The 9,463-nt window shown below is 45.4% G+C and overlaps 1 protein-coding gene and 47 non-coding genes across 48 annotated transcripts in view; all 48 read left to right on the forward strand.

The window, feature by feature from the left end:
- The window catches only part of LOC145213071 (MAM and LDL-receptor class A domain-containing protein 1-like), a 60,124-nt gene that overhangs the window by 43,185 nt on the left and 7,476 nt on the right, over nucleotides 1-9,463 (forward strand). The gene's annotated exons all lie outside the window — the stretch shown is intronic.
- On the forward strand, nucleotides 11-98 carry Trnay-gua (transfer RNA tyrosine (anticodon GUA)). The gene is given in 2 exon segments: nucleotides 11-47; nucleotides 63-98. It is a non-coding gene; the product is annotated as a tRNA-Tyr (tRNA).
- Nucleotides 169-256, forward strand: Trnay-gua (transfer RNA tyrosine (anticodon GUA)). Its single transcript is given in 2 exon segments — nucleotides 169-205; nucleotides 221-256. It is a non-coding gene; the product is annotated as a tRNA-Tyr (tRNA).
- On the forward strand, nucleotides 476-563 carry Trnay-gua (transfer RNA tyrosine (anticodon GUA)). Its single transcript is given in 2 exon segments — nucleotides 476-512; nucleotides 528-563. It is a non-coding gene; the product is annotated as a tRNA-Tyr (tRNA).
- On the forward strand, nucleotides 635-722 carry Trnay-gua (transfer RNA tyrosine (anticodon GUA)). The gene is given in 2 exon segments: nucleotides 635-671; nucleotides 687-722. It is a non-coding gene; the product is annotated as a tRNA-Tyr (tRNA).
- Nucleotides 794-881, forward strand: Trnay-gua (transfer RNA tyrosine (anticodon GUA)). The gene is given in 2 exon segments: nucleotides 794-830; nucleotides 846-881. It is a non-coding gene; the product is annotated as a tRNA-Tyr (tRNA).
- Nucleotides 1,101-1,188, forward strand: Trnay-gua (transfer RNA tyrosine (anticodon GUA)). The gene is given in 2 exon segments: nucleotides 1,101-1,137; nucleotides 1,153-1,188. It is a non-coding gene; the product is annotated as a tRNA-Tyr (tRNA).
- On the forward strand, nucleotides 1,260-1,347 carry Trnay-gua (transfer RNA tyrosine (anticodon GUA)). The gene is given in 2 exon segments: nucleotides 1,260-1,296; nucleotides 1,312-1,347. It is a non-coding gene; the product is annotated as a tRNA-Tyr (tRNA).
- Nucleotides 1,419-1,506, forward strand: Trnay-gua (transfer RNA tyrosine (anticodon GUA)). Its single transcript is given in 2 exon segments — nucleotides 1,419-1,455; nucleotides 1,471-1,506. It is a non-coding gene; the product is annotated as a tRNA-Tyr (tRNA).
- Nucleotides 1,688-1,775, forward strand: Trnay-gua (transfer RNA tyrosine (anticodon GUA)). The gene is given in 2 exon segments: nucleotides 1,688-1,724; nucleotides 1,740-1,775. It is a non-coding gene; the product is annotated as a tRNA-Tyr (tRNA).
- On the forward strand, nucleotides 1,995-2,082 carry Trnay-gua (transfer RNA tyrosine (anticodon GUA)). Its single transcript is given in 2 exon segments — nucleotides 1,995-2,031; nucleotides 2,047-2,082. It is a non-coding gene; the product is annotated as a tRNA-Tyr (tRNA).
- Trnay-gua (transfer RNA tyrosine (anticodon GUA)) lies at nucleotides 2,154-2,241 on the forward strand. The gene is given in 2 exon segments: nucleotides 2,154-2,190; nucleotides 2,206-2,241. It is a non-coding gene; the product is annotated as a tRNA-Tyr (tRNA).
- On the forward strand, nucleotides 2,313-2,400 carry Trnay-gua (transfer RNA tyrosine (anticodon GUA)). The gene is given in 2 exon segments: nucleotides 2,313-2,349; nucleotides 2,365-2,400. It is a non-coding gene; the product is annotated as a tRNA-Tyr (tRNA).
- Trnay-gua (transfer RNA tyrosine (anticodon GUA)) lies at nucleotides 2,472-2,559 on the forward strand. The gene is given in 2 exon segments: nucleotides 2,472-2,508; nucleotides 2,524-2,559. It is a non-coding gene; the product is annotated as a tRNA-Tyr (tRNA).
- On the forward strand, nucleotides 2,631-2,718 carry Trnay-gua (transfer RNA tyrosine (anticodon GUA)). The gene is given in 2 exon segments: nucleotides 2,631-2,667; nucleotides 2,683-2,718. It is a non-coding gene; the product is annotated as a tRNA-Tyr (tRNA).
- On the forward strand, nucleotides 2,938-3,025 carry Trnay-gua (transfer RNA tyrosine (anticodon GUA)). Its single transcript is given in 2 exon segments — nucleotides 2,938-2,974; nucleotides 2,990-3,025. It is a non-coding gene; the product is annotated as a tRNA-Tyr (tRNA).
- Nucleotides 3,097-3,184, forward strand: Trnay-gua (transfer RNA tyrosine (anticodon GUA)). The gene is given in 2 exon segments: nucleotides 3,097-3,133; nucleotides 3,149-3,184. It is a non-coding gene; the product is annotated as a tRNA-Tyr (tRNA).
- Nucleotides 3,256-3,343, forward strand: Trnay-gua (transfer RNA tyrosine (anticodon GUA)). Its single transcript is given in 2 exon segments — nucleotides 3,256-3,292; nucleotides 3,308-3,343. It is a non-coding gene; the product is annotated as a tRNA-Tyr (tRNA).
- On the forward strand, nucleotides 3,415-3,502 carry Trnay-gua (transfer RNA tyrosine (anticodon GUA)). The gene is given in 2 exon segments: nucleotides 3,415-3,451; nucleotides 3,467-3,502. It is a non-coding gene; the product is annotated as a tRNA-Tyr (tRNA).
- Nucleotides 3,574-3,661, forward strand: Trnay-gua (transfer RNA tyrosine (anticodon GUA)). The gene is given in 2 exon segments: nucleotides 3,574-3,610; nucleotides 3,626-3,661. It is a non-coding gene; the product is annotated as a tRNA-Tyr (tRNA).
- Trnay-gua (transfer RNA tyrosine (anticodon GUA)) lies at nucleotides 3,881-3,968 on the forward strand. The gene is given in 2 exon segments: nucleotides 3,881-3,917; nucleotides 3,933-3,968. It is a non-coding gene; the product is annotated as a tRNA-Tyr (tRNA).
- On the forward strand, nucleotides 4,040-4,127 carry Trnay-gua (transfer RNA tyrosine (anticodon GUA)). Its single transcript is given in 2 exon segments — nucleotides 4,040-4,076; nucleotides 4,092-4,127. It is a non-coding gene; the product is annotated as a tRNA-Tyr (tRNA).
- On the forward strand, nucleotides 4,199-4,286 carry Trnay-gua (transfer RNA tyrosine (anticodon GUA)). Its single transcript is given in 2 exon segments — nucleotides 4,199-4,235; nucleotides 4,251-4,286. It is a non-coding gene; the product is annotated as a tRNA-Tyr (tRNA).
- Nucleotides 4,506-4,593, forward strand: Trnay-gua (transfer RNA tyrosine (anticodon GUA)). The gene is given in 2 exon segments: nucleotides 4,506-4,542; nucleotides 4,558-4,593. It is a non-coding gene; the product is annotated as a tRNA-Tyr (tRNA).
- On the forward strand, nucleotides 4,665-4,752 carry Trnay-gua (transfer RNA tyrosine (anticodon GUA)). The gene is given in 2 exon segments: nucleotides 4,665-4,701; nucleotides 4,717-4,752. It is a non-coding gene; the product is annotated as a tRNA-Tyr (tRNA).
- Trnay-gua (transfer RNA tyrosine (anticodon GUA)) lies at nucleotides 4,824-4,911 on the forward strand. The gene is given in 2 exon segments: nucleotides 4,824-4,860; nucleotides 4,876-4,911. It is a non-coding gene; the product is annotated as a tRNA-Tyr (tRNA).
- Trnay-gua (transfer RNA tyrosine (anticodon GUA)) lies at nucleotides 4,983-5,070 on the forward strand. The gene is given in 2 exon segments: nucleotides 4,983-5,019; nucleotides 5,035-5,070. It is a non-coding gene; the product is annotated as a tRNA-Tyr (tRNA).
- On the forward strand, nucleotides 5,142-5,229 carry Trnay-gua (transfer RNA tyrosine (anticodon GUA)). The gene is given in 2 exon segments: nucleotides 5,142-5,178; nucleotides 5,194-5,229. It is a non-coding gene; the product is annotated as a tRNA-Tyr (tRNA).
- On the forward strand, nucleotides 5,449-5,536 carry Trnay-gua (transfer RNA tyrosine (anticodon GUA)). The gene is given in 2 exon segments: nucleotides 5,449-5,485; nucleotides 5,501-5,536. It is a non-coding gene; the product is annotated as a tRNA-Tyr (tRNA).
- On the forward strand, nucleotides 5,608-5,695 carry Trnay-gua (transfer RNA tyrosine (anticodon GUA)). The gene is given in 2 exon segments: nucleotides 5,608-5,644; nucleotides 5,660-5,695. It is a non-coding gene; the product is annotated as a tRNA-Tyr (tRNA).
- Trnay-gua (transfer RNA tyrosine (anticodon GUA)) lies at nucleotides 5,767-5,854 on the forward strand. Its single transcript is given in 2 exon segments — nucleotides 5,767-5,803; nucleotides 5,819-5,854. It is a non-coding gene; the product is annotated as a tRNA-Tyr (tRNA).
- Trnay-gua (transfer RNA tyrosine (anticodon GUA)) lies at nucleotides 5,926-6,013 on the forward strand. Its single transcript is given in 2 exon segments — nucleotides 5,926-5,962; nucleotides 5,978-6,013. It is a non-coding gene; the product is annotated as a tRNA-Tyr (tRNA).
- On the forward strand, nucleotides 6,085-6,172 carry Trnay-gua (transfer RNA tyrosine (anticodon GUA)). Its single transcript is given in 2 exon segments — nucleotides 6,085-6,121; nucleotides 6,137-6,172. It is a non-coding gene; the product is annotated as a tRNA-Tyr (tRNA).
- Trnay-gua (transfer RNA tyrosine (anticodon GUA)) lies at nucleotides 6,244-6,331 on the forward strand. The gene is given in 2 exon segments: nucleotides 6,244-6,280; nucleotides 6,296-6,331. It is a non-coding gene; the product is annotated as a tRNA-Tyr (tRNA).
- Trnay-gua (transfer RNA tyrosine (anticodon GUA)) lies at nucleotides 6,403-6,638 on the forward strand. The gene is made up of 2 exons: nucleotides 6,403-6,439; nucleotides 6,603-6,638. It is a non-coding gene; the product is annotated as a tRNA-Tyr (tRNA).
- Trnay-gua (transfer RNA tyrosine (anticodon GUA)) lies at nucleotides 6,710-6,797 on the forward strand. Its single transcript is given in 2 exon segments — nucleotides 6,710-6,746; nucleotides 6,762-6,797. It is a non-coding gene; the product is annotated as a tRNA-Tyr (tRNA).
- On the forward strand, nucleotides 6,869-6,956 carry Trnay-gua (transfer RNA tyrosine (anticodon GUA)). Its single transcript is given in 2 exon segments — nucleotides 6,869-6,905; nucleotides 6,921-6,956. It is a non-coding gene; the product is annotated as a tRNA-Tyr (tRNA).
- Nucleotides 7,028-7,115, forward strand: Trnay-gua (transfer RNA tyrosine (anticodon GUA)). Its single transcript is given in 2 exon segments — nucleotides 7,028-7,064; nucleotides 7,080-7,115. It is a non-coding gene; the product is annotated as a tRNA-Tyr (tRNA).
- On the forward strand, nucleotides 7,494-7,583 carry Trnay-gua (transfer RNA tyrosine (anticodon GUA)). The gene is given in 2 exon segments: nucleotides 7,494-7,530; nucleotides 7,546-7,583. It is a non-coding gene; the product is annotated as a tRNA-Tyr (tRNA).
- Nucleotides 7,655-7,742, forward strand: Trnay-gua (transfer RNA tyrosine (anticodon GUA)). Its single transcript is given in 2 exon segments — nucleotides 7,655-7,691; nucleotides 7,707-7,742. It is a non-coding gene; the product is annotated as a tRNA-Tyr (tRNA).
- Trnay-gua (transfer RNA tyrosine (anticodon GUA)) lies at nucleotides 7,962-8,049 on the forward strand. The gene is given in 2 exon segments: nucleotides 7,962-7,998; nucleotides 8,014-8,049. It is a non-coding gene; the product is annotated as a tRNA-Tyr (tRNA).
- On the forward strand, nucleotides 8,121-8,208 carry Trnay-gua (transfer RNA tyrosine (anticodon GUA)). Its single transcript is given in 2 exon segments — nucleotides 8,121-8,157; nucleotides 8,173-8,208. It is a non-coding gene; the product is annotated as a tRNA-Tyr (tRNA).
- On the forward strand, nucleotides 8,428-8,515 carry Trnay-gua (transfer RNA tyrosine (anticodon GUA)). The gene is given in 2 exon segments: nucleotides 8,428-8,464; nucleotides 8,480-8,515. It is a non-coding gene; the product is annotated as a tRNA-Tyr (tRNA).
- On the forward strand, nucleotides 8,587-8,674 carry Trnay-gua (transfer RNA tyrosine (anticodon GUA)). The gene is given in 2 exon segments: nucleotides 8,587-8,623; nucleotides 8,639-8,674. It is a non-coding gene; the product is annotated as a tRNA-Tyr (tRNA).
- Nucleotides 8,746-8,833, forward strand: Trnay-gua (transfer RNA tyrosine (anticodon GUA)). Its single transcript is given in 2 exon segments — nucleotides 8,746-8,782; nucleotides 8,798-8,833. It is a non-coding gene; the product is annotated as a tRNA-Tyr (tRNA).
- On the forward strand, nucleotides 8,905-8,992 carry Trnay-gua (transfer RNA tyrosine (anticodon GUA)). The gene is given in 2 exon segments: nucleotides 8,905-8,941; nucleotides 8,957-8,992. It is a non-coding gene; the product is annotated as a tRNA-Tyr (tRNA).
- Trnay-gua (transfer RNA tyrosine (anticodon GUA)) lies at nucleotides 9,064-9,151 on the forward strand. The gene is given in 2 exon segments: nucleotides 9,064-9,100; nucleotides 9,116-9,151. It is a non-coding gene; the product is annotated as a tRNA-Tyr (tRNA).
- Nucleotides 9,371-9,458, forward strand: Trnay-gua (transfer RNA tyrosine (anticodon GUA)). The gene is given in 2 exon segments: nucleotides 9,371-9,407; nucleotides 9,423-9,458. It is a non-coding gene; the product is annotated as a tRNA-Tyr (tRNA).

Here is a 9,463-nt window from a genome sequence, read left to right on the forward strand (position 1 = left end):
GTACTTGCGTCCTTCGATAGCTCAGTTGGTAGAGCGGTGGATTGTAGAAGCAACTCGCAGGCATCCATAGGTCACTGGTTCGAATCCGGTTCGAAGGAATGCTTTTAGTGTTGAATCTTTTGTTGTTTCCTTTTGAACAATATTGTTCTTTGCAAAGCGGACTTGTGTCCTTCGATAGCTCAGTTGGTAGAGCGGTGGACTGTAGAAGCAACACACAGGCATCCATAGGTCACTGGTTCGAATCCGGTTCGAAGGAATACTTTTTGTGTGAAATCTTTTGTTGTTTCCTTTCGAACCATATTGTTCTTTGCACCGCGGTACTTTCGTCCTTCGATAGCTCAGTTGGTAGAGCGGTGGATTGTAGAAGCAACATGCAGGCATCCATAGGTCACTGGTTCGAAGGAATGCTTTTAGTGTTGAATCTTTTGTTGTTTCCTTTTGCACAATATTGTTCTTTGCGCCGCGGTACTTGTGTCCTTCGATAGCTCAGTTGGTAGAGCGGTGGACTGTAGAAGCAACACACAGGCATCCATAGGTCACTGGTTCGAATCCGGTTCGAAGGAATGCTTTTAGTGTTGAATCTTTTGTTGTTTCCTTTCGAACCATATTGTTCTTTGCCCCGCGCTACTTGTTTCCTTCGATGGCTCAGTTGGTAGAGCGGTGGACTGTAGAAGCAACACGCAGGCATCCATAGGTCACTGGTTCGAATCCGGTTCGAAGGAATGCTTTTAGTGTTGAATCTTTTGTTGTTTCCTTTTGCACAATATTGTTCTTTGCAAAGCGGTACTTGTGTCCTTCGATAGCTCAGTTGATAGAGCGGTGGACTGTAGAAGCAACACACAGGCATCCATAGGTCACTGGTTCGAATCCGGTTCGAAGGAATACTTTTTGTGTGAAATCTTTTGTTGTTTCCTTTCGAACCATATTGTTCTTTGCACCGCGGTACTTGCGTCCTTCGATAGCTCAGTTGGTAGAGCGGTGGATTGTAGAAGCAACATGCAGGCATCCATAGGTCACTGGTTCGAAGGAATGCTTTTAGTGTTGAATCTTTTGTTGTTTCCTTTTGCACAATATTGTTCTTTGCAAAGCGGTACTTGTGTCCTTCGATAGCTCAGTTGTTAGAGCGGTGGACTGTAGAAGCAACACACAGGCATCCATAGGTCACTGGTTCGAATCCGGTTCGAAGGAATGCTTTTAGTGTTGAATCTTTTGTTGTTTCCTTTCGAACCATATTGTTCTTTGCCCCGCGGTACTTGTGTCCTTCGATGGCTCAGTTGGTAGAGCGGTGGACTGTAGAAGCAACACGCAGGCATCCATAGGTCACTGGTTTGAATCCGGTTCGAAGGAATGCTTTTAGTGTTGAATCTTTTGTTGTTTCCTTTTGCACAATATTGTTCTTTGCCCCGCGGTACTTGTGTCCTTCGATAGCTCAGTTGGTAGAGCGGTGGACTGTAGAAGCAACACACAGGCATCCATAGGTCACTGGTTCGAATCCGGTTCGAAGGAGTTCTTTTTGTGTGAAATCTTTTGTTGTTTCCTTTCGAACAATATTGTTCTTTGCGCCGCGGTACTTGTGTCCTTCGATAGCTCAGTTGGTACAGCGGTGGTTCGAAGGAGTACTTTTTGTGTGAAATCTTTTGTTGTTTCCTTTCGAACAATATTGTTCTTTGCGCCGCGGTACTTGTGTCCTTCGATAGCTTAGTTGGTACAGCGGTGGACTGTAGAAGCAACACACAGGCATCCATAGGTCACTGGTTCGAATCCGGTTCGAAGGAATGATTTTGGTGTTGAATCTTTTGTTGTTTCCTTTTTCGCAATATTGTTCTTTGCACCGCGGTACTTGCGTCCTTCGATAGCTCAGTTGGTAGAGCGGTGGATTGTAGAAGCAACATGCAGGCATCCATAGGTCACTGGTTCGAAGGAATGCTTTTAGTGTTGAATATTTTGTTGTTTCCTTTTGCACAATATTGTTCTTTGCGCCGCGGTACTTGTGTCCTTCGATAGCTCAGTTGGTAGAGCGGTGGACTGTAGAAGCAACACACAGGCATCCATAGGTCACTGGTTCGAATCCGGTTCGAAGGAATGCTTTTAGTGTTGAATCTTTTTTTGTTTCCTTTCGAACAATATTGTTCTTTGCCCCGCGGTACTTGTGTCCTTCGATGGCTCAGTTGGTAGAGCGGTGGACTGTAGAAGCAACACGCAGGCATCCATAGGTCACTGGTTCGAATCCGGTTCGAAGGAATGCTTTTAGTGTTGAATCTTTTGTTGTTTCCTTTTGCACAATATTGTTCTTTGCGCCGCGGTACTTGTGTCCTTCGATAGCTCAGTTGGTAGAGCGGTGGACTGTAGAAGCAACACACAGGCATCCATAGGTCACTGGTTCGAATCCGGTTCGAAGGAATACTTTTGGTGTGAAATCTTTTGTTGTTTCCTTTCGAACAATATTGTTCTTTGCGCCGCGGTACTTGTGTCCTTCGATAGCTCAGTTGGTAGAGCGGTGGACTGTAGAAGCAACACACAGGCATCCATACTTCACTGGTTCGAATCCGGTTCGAAGGAATGCTTTTAGTGTTGAATCTTTTGTTGTTTCCTTTTGCACAATATTGTTCTTTGCAAAGCGGTACTTGTGTCCTTCGATAGCTCAGTTGGTAGAGCGGTGGACTGTAGAAGCAACACACAGGCATCCATAGGTCACTGGTTCGAATCCGGTTCGAAGGAATACTTTTTGTGTGAAATCTTTTGTTGTTTCCTTTCGAACCATATTGTTCTTTGCACCGCGGTACTTGCGTCCTTCGATAGCTCAGTTGGTAGAGCGGTGGATTGTAGAAGCAACATGCAGTCATCCATAGGTCACTGGTTCGAAGGAATGCTTTTAGTGTTGAATCTTTTGTTGTTTCCTTTTGCACAATATTGTTCTTTGCGCCGCGGTACTTGTGTCCTTCGATAGCTCAGTTGGTAGAGCGGTGGACTGTAGAAGCAACACACAGGCATCCATAGGTCACTGGTTCGAATCCGGTTCGAAGGAATACTTTTTGTGTGAAATCTTTTGTTGTTTCCTTTCGAACAATATTGTTCTTTGCGCCGCGGTACTTGTGTCCTTCGATAGCTCAGTTGGTACAGCGGTGGTCTGTAGAAGCAACACACAGGCATCCATAGGTCACTGGTTCGAATCCGGTTCGAAGGAATGCTTTTGGTGTTGAATCTTTTGTTGTTTCCTTTTTCGCAATATTGTTCTTTGCGCCGCGGTACTTTTGTCCTTCGATGGCTCAGTTGGTAGAGCGGTGGACTGTAGAGGCAACACGCAGGTAACCATAGGTCACTGGTTCGAATCCAGTTCGAAGGAATGCTTTTAGTGTTGCATCTTTTGTTGTTTGCTTTTGCACAATATTGTTCTTTGCGCCGCGGTACTTGTGTCCTTCGATAGCTCAGTTGGTAGAGCGGTGGACTGTAGAAGCAACACACAGGCATCCATAGGTCACTGGTTCGAATCCGGTTCGAAGGAATACTTTTTGTGTGAAATCTTTTGTTGTTTCCTTTCGAACAATATTGTTCTTTGCGCCGCGGTACTTGTGTCCTTCGATAGCTCAGTTGGTAGAGCGGTGGACTGTAGAAGCAACACACAGGCATCCATAGGTCACTGGTTCGAATCCGGTTCGAAGCAGTGCTTTTAGTGTTGAATCTTTTGTTGTTTCCTTTTGAACCATATTGTTCTTTGCCCCGCGGTACTTGTGTCCTTCGATGGCTCAGTTGGTAGAGCGGTGGACTGTAGAAGCAACATGCAGGCATCCATAGGTCACTGGTTCGAAGGAATGCTTTTAGTGTTGAATCTTTTGTTGTTTCCTTTTGCACAATATTGTTCTTTGCGCCGCGGTACTTGTGTCCTTCGATAGCTCAGTTGGTAGAGCGCTGGACTGTAGAAGCAACACACAGGCATCCATAGGTCACTGGTTCGAATCCGGTTCGAAGGAATGCTTTTAGTGTTGAATCTTTTGTTGTTTCCTTTCGAACCATATTGTTCTTTGCCCCGCGGTACTTGTGTCCTTCGATAGCTCAGTTGGTAGAGCGGTGGACTGTAGAAGCAACACACAGGCATCCATAGGTCACTGGTTCGAATTCGGTTCGAAGGAATACTTTTTGTGTGAAATCTTTTGTTGTTTCCTTTCGAACAATATTGTTCTTTGCACCGCGGTACTTGTGTCCTTCGATTGCTCAGTTGGTAGAGCGGTGGACTGTAGAAACAACACACAGGCATCCATCGGTCACTGGTTCGAATCCGGTTCAAAGGAATGCTTTTAGTGTTGAATCTTTTGTTGTTTCCTTTCGAACCATATTGTTCTTTGCCCCGCGGTACTTGTGTCCTTCGATGGCTCAGTTGGTAGAGCGGTGGACTGTAGAAGCAATACGCAGGCATCCATAGGTCACTGGTACGAAGGAATACTTTTAGTGTGAAATCTTTTGTTATTTCATTTCGAACAATATTGTTCTTTGCGCCACCGTACTTGTGTCCTTCGATAGCTCAGTTGGTAGAGCGGTGGACTGTAGAAGCAACACACAGGCATCCATAGGTCACTGGTTCGAATCCGGTTCGAAGGAATGCTTTTGGTGTTGAATCTTTTGTTGTTTCCTTTCGAACCATATTGTTCTTTGCACCGCGGTACTTGTGTCCTTCGATGGCTCAGTTGGTAGAGCGGTGGACTGTAGAAGCAACACGCAGGCATCCATAGGTCACTGGTTCGAATCCGGTTCGAAGGAATGCTTTTAGTGTTGAATCTTTTGTTGTTTCCTTTCGAACCATATTGTTCTTTGCACCGCGGTACTTGCGTCCTTCGATAGCTCAGTTTGTAGAGCGGTGGATTGTAGAAGCAACACGCAGCCATCCATAGGTCACTGGTTCGAATCCGGTTCGAAGGAATGCTTTTAGTGTTGAATCTTTTGTTGTTTCCTTTCGAACCATATTGTTCTTTGCCCCGCGGTACTTGTGTCCTTCGATGGCTCAGTTGGTAGAGCGGTGGACTGTAGAAGCAACACGCAGGCATCCATAGGTCACTGGTTTGAATCCGGTTCGAAGGAATACTTTTAGTGTTGAATCTTTTGTTGTTTCCTTTCGAACAATATTGTTCTTTGCGCCGCGGTACTTGTGTCCTTCGATAGCTCAGTTGGTAGAGCGGTGGATTGTAGAAGCAACACGCAGCTATCCATAGGTCACTGGTTCGAATCCGGTTCGAAGGAATGCTTTTAGTGTTGAATCTTTTGTTGTTTCCTTTCGAACCATATTGTTCTTTGCCCCGCGGTACTTGTGTCCTTCGATGGCTCAGTTGGTAGAGCGGTGGACTGTAGAAGCAATACGCAGGCATCCATAGGTCACTGGTACGAAGGAATACTTTTAGTGTGAAATCTTTTGTTATTTCATTTCGAACAATATTGTTCTTTGCGCCACCGTACTTGTGTCCTTCGATAGCTCAGTTGGTAGAGCGGTGGACTGTAGAAGCAACACACAGGCATCCATAGGTCACTGGTTCGAATCCGGTTCGAAGGAATGCTTTTGGTGTTGAATCTTTTGTTGTTTCCTTTCGAACCATATTGTTCTTTGCACCGCGGTACTTGTGTCCTTCGATGGCTCAGTTGGTAGAGCGGTGGACTGTAGAAGCAACACGCAGGCATCCATAGGTCACTGGTTCGAATCCGGTTCGAAGGAATGCTTTTAGTGTTGAATCTTTTGTTGTTTCCTTTCGAACCATATTGTTCTTTGCACCGCGGTACTTGCGTCCTTCGATAGCTCAGTTTGTAGAGCGGTGGATTGTAGAAGCAACACGCAGCCATCCATAGGTCACTGGTTCGAATCCGGTTCGAAGGAATGCTTTTAGTGTTGAATCTTTTGTTGTTTCCTTTCGAACCATATTGTTCTTTGCCCCGCGGTACTTGTGTCCTTCGATGGCTCAGTTGGTAGAGCGGTGGACTGTAGAAGCAACACGCAGGCATCCATAGGTCACTGGTTTGAATCCGGTTCGAAGGAATACTTTTAGTGTTGAATCTTTTGTTGTTTCCTTTCGAACAATATTGTTCTTTGCGCCGCGGTACTTGTGTCATTCGATAGCTCAGTTGGTAGAGCGGTGGACTGTAGAAGCAACACACAGGCATCCATAGGTCTCTGGTTCGAATCCGGTTCGAAGGAATGCTTTTAGTGTTGAATCTTTTGTTGTTTCCTTTCGAACCATATTGTTCTTTGCCCCGCGGTACTTGTGTCCTTCGATAGCTCAGTTGGTAGAGCGGTGGACTGTAGAAGCAACACACAGGCATCCATAGGTCACTGGTTCGAATCCGGTTCGAAGGAATACTTTTTGTGTGAAATCTTTTGTTGTTTCTTTTCGAACAATATTGTTCTTTGCGCCGCGGTACTTGTGTCCTTCGATGGCTCAGTTGGTAGAGCGGTGGACTGTAGAAACAACACGCAGGCATCCATAGGTCACTGGTACGAAGGAATACTTTTAGTGTGAAATCTTTTGTTATTTCATTTCGAACAATATTGTTCTTTGCGCCGCGGTACTTGTGTCCTTCGATAGCTCGGTTCGTAGAGCGGTGGACTGTAGAAGCAACACACAGGCATCCATAGGTCACTGGTTCGAATCCGGTTCGAAGGAATTCTTTTTGTGTGAAATCTTTTGTTGTTTCCTTTCGAACCATATTGTTCTTTGCGCCGCGGTACTTGTGTCCTTCGATAGCTCAGTTGGTAGCGCGGTGGATTGTAGAAGCAACGCGCAGGCATCCATAGGTCACTGGTTCGAATCCGGTTCGAAGGAATGCTTTTAGTGTTGAATCTTTTGTTGTTTCCTTTTGCACAATATTGTTCTTTGCACCGCGGTACTTGTGTCCTTCGATAGCTCAGTTTGTAGAGCGGTGGACTGTAGAAGCAACACACAGGCATCCATAGGTCACTAGTTCGAATCCGGTTCGAAGGAATGCTTTTAGTGTTGAATCTTTTGTTGTTTCCTTTCGAACCATATTGTTCTTTGCCCCGCGGTACTTGTGTCCTTCGATAGCTCAGTTGGTAGAGCGGTGGACTGTAGAAACAACACGCAGGCATCCATAGGTCACTGGTTCGAATCCGGTTCGAAGGAATACTTTTTGTGTGAAATCTTTTGTTGTTTCCTTTCGAACAATATTGTTCTTTGCGCCGCGGTAGTTGTGTCATTCGATAGCTCAGTTGGTAGAGCGGTGGACTGTAGAAACAACACTCAGGCATCCATAGGTCACTGGTACGAAGGAATACTTTTAGTGTGAAATATTTTGTTATTTCATTTCGAACAATATTGTTCTTTGCGCCGCGGTACTTGTGTCATTCGATAGCTCAGTTGGTAGAAAGGTGGACTGTAGAAGCAACACGCAGGCATCCATAGGTCACTGGTTCGAATCCGGTTCGAAGGAATGCTTTTAGTGTTGAATCTTTTGTTGTTTCCTTTCGAACCATATTGTTCTTTGCACCGCGGTACTTGTGTCCTTCGATAGCTCAGTTGGTAGAGCGGTGGACTGTAGAAGCAACACACAGGCATCCATATAGGTCACTGGTTCGAATCCGGTTCGAAGGAATGCTTTTAGTGTTGAATCTTTTGTTGTTTCCTTTCGAACCATATTGTTCTTTGCCCCGCGGTACTTGTGTCCTTCGATGGCTCAGTTGGTAGAGCGGTGGATTGTAGAAGCAACACGCAGGCATCCATAGGTCACTGGTTCGAATCCGGGTCGAAGGAATGCTTTTAGTGTTGAATCTTTTGTTGTTTCCTTTCGAACCATATTGTTCTTTGCACCGCGGTACTTGCGTCCTTCGATAGCTCAGTTGGTAGAGCGGTGGATTGTAGAAGCAACACGCAGGCATCCATAGGTCACTGTTTCGAAGGAATGCTTTTAGTGTTGAATCTTTTGTTGTTTCCTTTCGAAACATATTGTTCTTTGCGCCGCGGTACTTGTGTCCTTCGATAGCTCAGTTGGTAGAGCGGTGGACTGTAGAAGCAACACACAGGCATCCATAGGTCACTGGTTCGAATCCGGTTCGAAGGAATACTTTTAGTGTGAAATCTTTTGTTGTTTCCTTTCGAACAATATTGTTCTTTGCGCCGCGGTACTTGTGTCCTTCGATAACTCAGTTGGTAGAGCGGTGGACTGTAGAAGCAACACACAGGCATCCATAGGTCACTGGTTCGAATCCGGTTCGAAGGAATACTTTTTGTGTGAAATCTTTTGTTGTTTCCTTTCGAACAATATTGTTTTTTGTGCCACGGTACTTGTGTCGTTCGATATCTCAGTTGGTACAGCGGTGGACTGTAGAAACAACACGCAGGCATCCATAGGTCACTGGTACGAAGGAATACTTTTAGTGTGAAATCTTTTGTTATTTCATTTCGAACAATATTGTTCTTTGCGCCGCGGTACTTGTGTCCTTCGATAGCTCAGTTGGTAGAGCGGTGGACTGTAGAAGCAACACGCAGGCATGCATAGGTCACTGGTTCGAATCCGGTTCGAAGGAATACGTTTTGTGTGAAATCTTTTGTTGTTTCCTTTCGAACAATATTGTTCTTTGCGCCGCGGTGCTTGTGTCATTCGATAGCTCAGTTGGTAGAGCGGTGGACTGTAGAAGCAACACACAGGCATCCATAGGCCACTGGTTCGAATCCGGTTCGAAGGAATGCTTTTAGTGTTGAATCTTTTGTTGTTTCCTTTCGAAACATATTGTTCTTTGCACCGCGGTACTTGCGTCCTTCGATAGCTCAGTTGGTAGAGCGGTGGACTGTAGAAGCAACACGCAGGCATCCATAGGTCACTGGTTTGAATCCGGTTCGAAGGAATACTTTTAGTGTTGAATGTTTTGTTGTTTCCTTTCGAACCATATTGTTCTTTGCACCGCGGTACTTGTGTCCTTCGATGGCTCAGTTGGTAAAGCGGTGGATTGTAGAAGCAACACACAGGCATCCATAGGTCACTGGTTCGAATCCGGTTCGAAGGAATGCTTTTAGTGTTGAATCTTTTGTTGTTTCCTTTCGAACCATATTGTTCTTTGCCCCGCGGTACTTGTGTCATTCGATAGCTCAGTTGGTAGAGCGGTGGACTGTAGAAACAACACGCAGCCATCCATAGGTCACTGGTTCGAATCCGGTTCGAAGGAATACTTTTTGTGTGAAATCTTTTGTTGTTTCCTTTCGAACGATATTGTTCTTTGCGCCGCGGTACTTGTGTCATTCGATAGCTCAGTTGGTAGAGCGGTGGACTGTAGAAACAACACGCAGGCATCCATAGGTCACTGGTACGAAGGAATACTTTTAGTGTGAAATCTTTTGTTATTTCATTTCGAACAATATTGTTCTTTGCACCGCGGTACTTGTGTCCTTCGATAGCTCAGTTGGTAGAGCGGTGGACTGTAGAAGCAACACGCAGGCATCCATAGGTCACTGGTTCGAATCCGGTTCGAAGGAATGCT

The sequence above is a fragment of the Phallusia mammillata genome, chromosome 2 (assembly GCF_965637545.1).
Source record: "Phallusia mammillata chromosome 2, kaPhaMamm4.hap1.1, whole genome shotgun sequence".
Taxonomy (NCBI): domain Eukaryota; kingdom Metazoa; phylum Chordata; class Ascidiacea; order Phlebobranchia; family Ascidiidae; genus Phallusia; species Phallusia mammillata.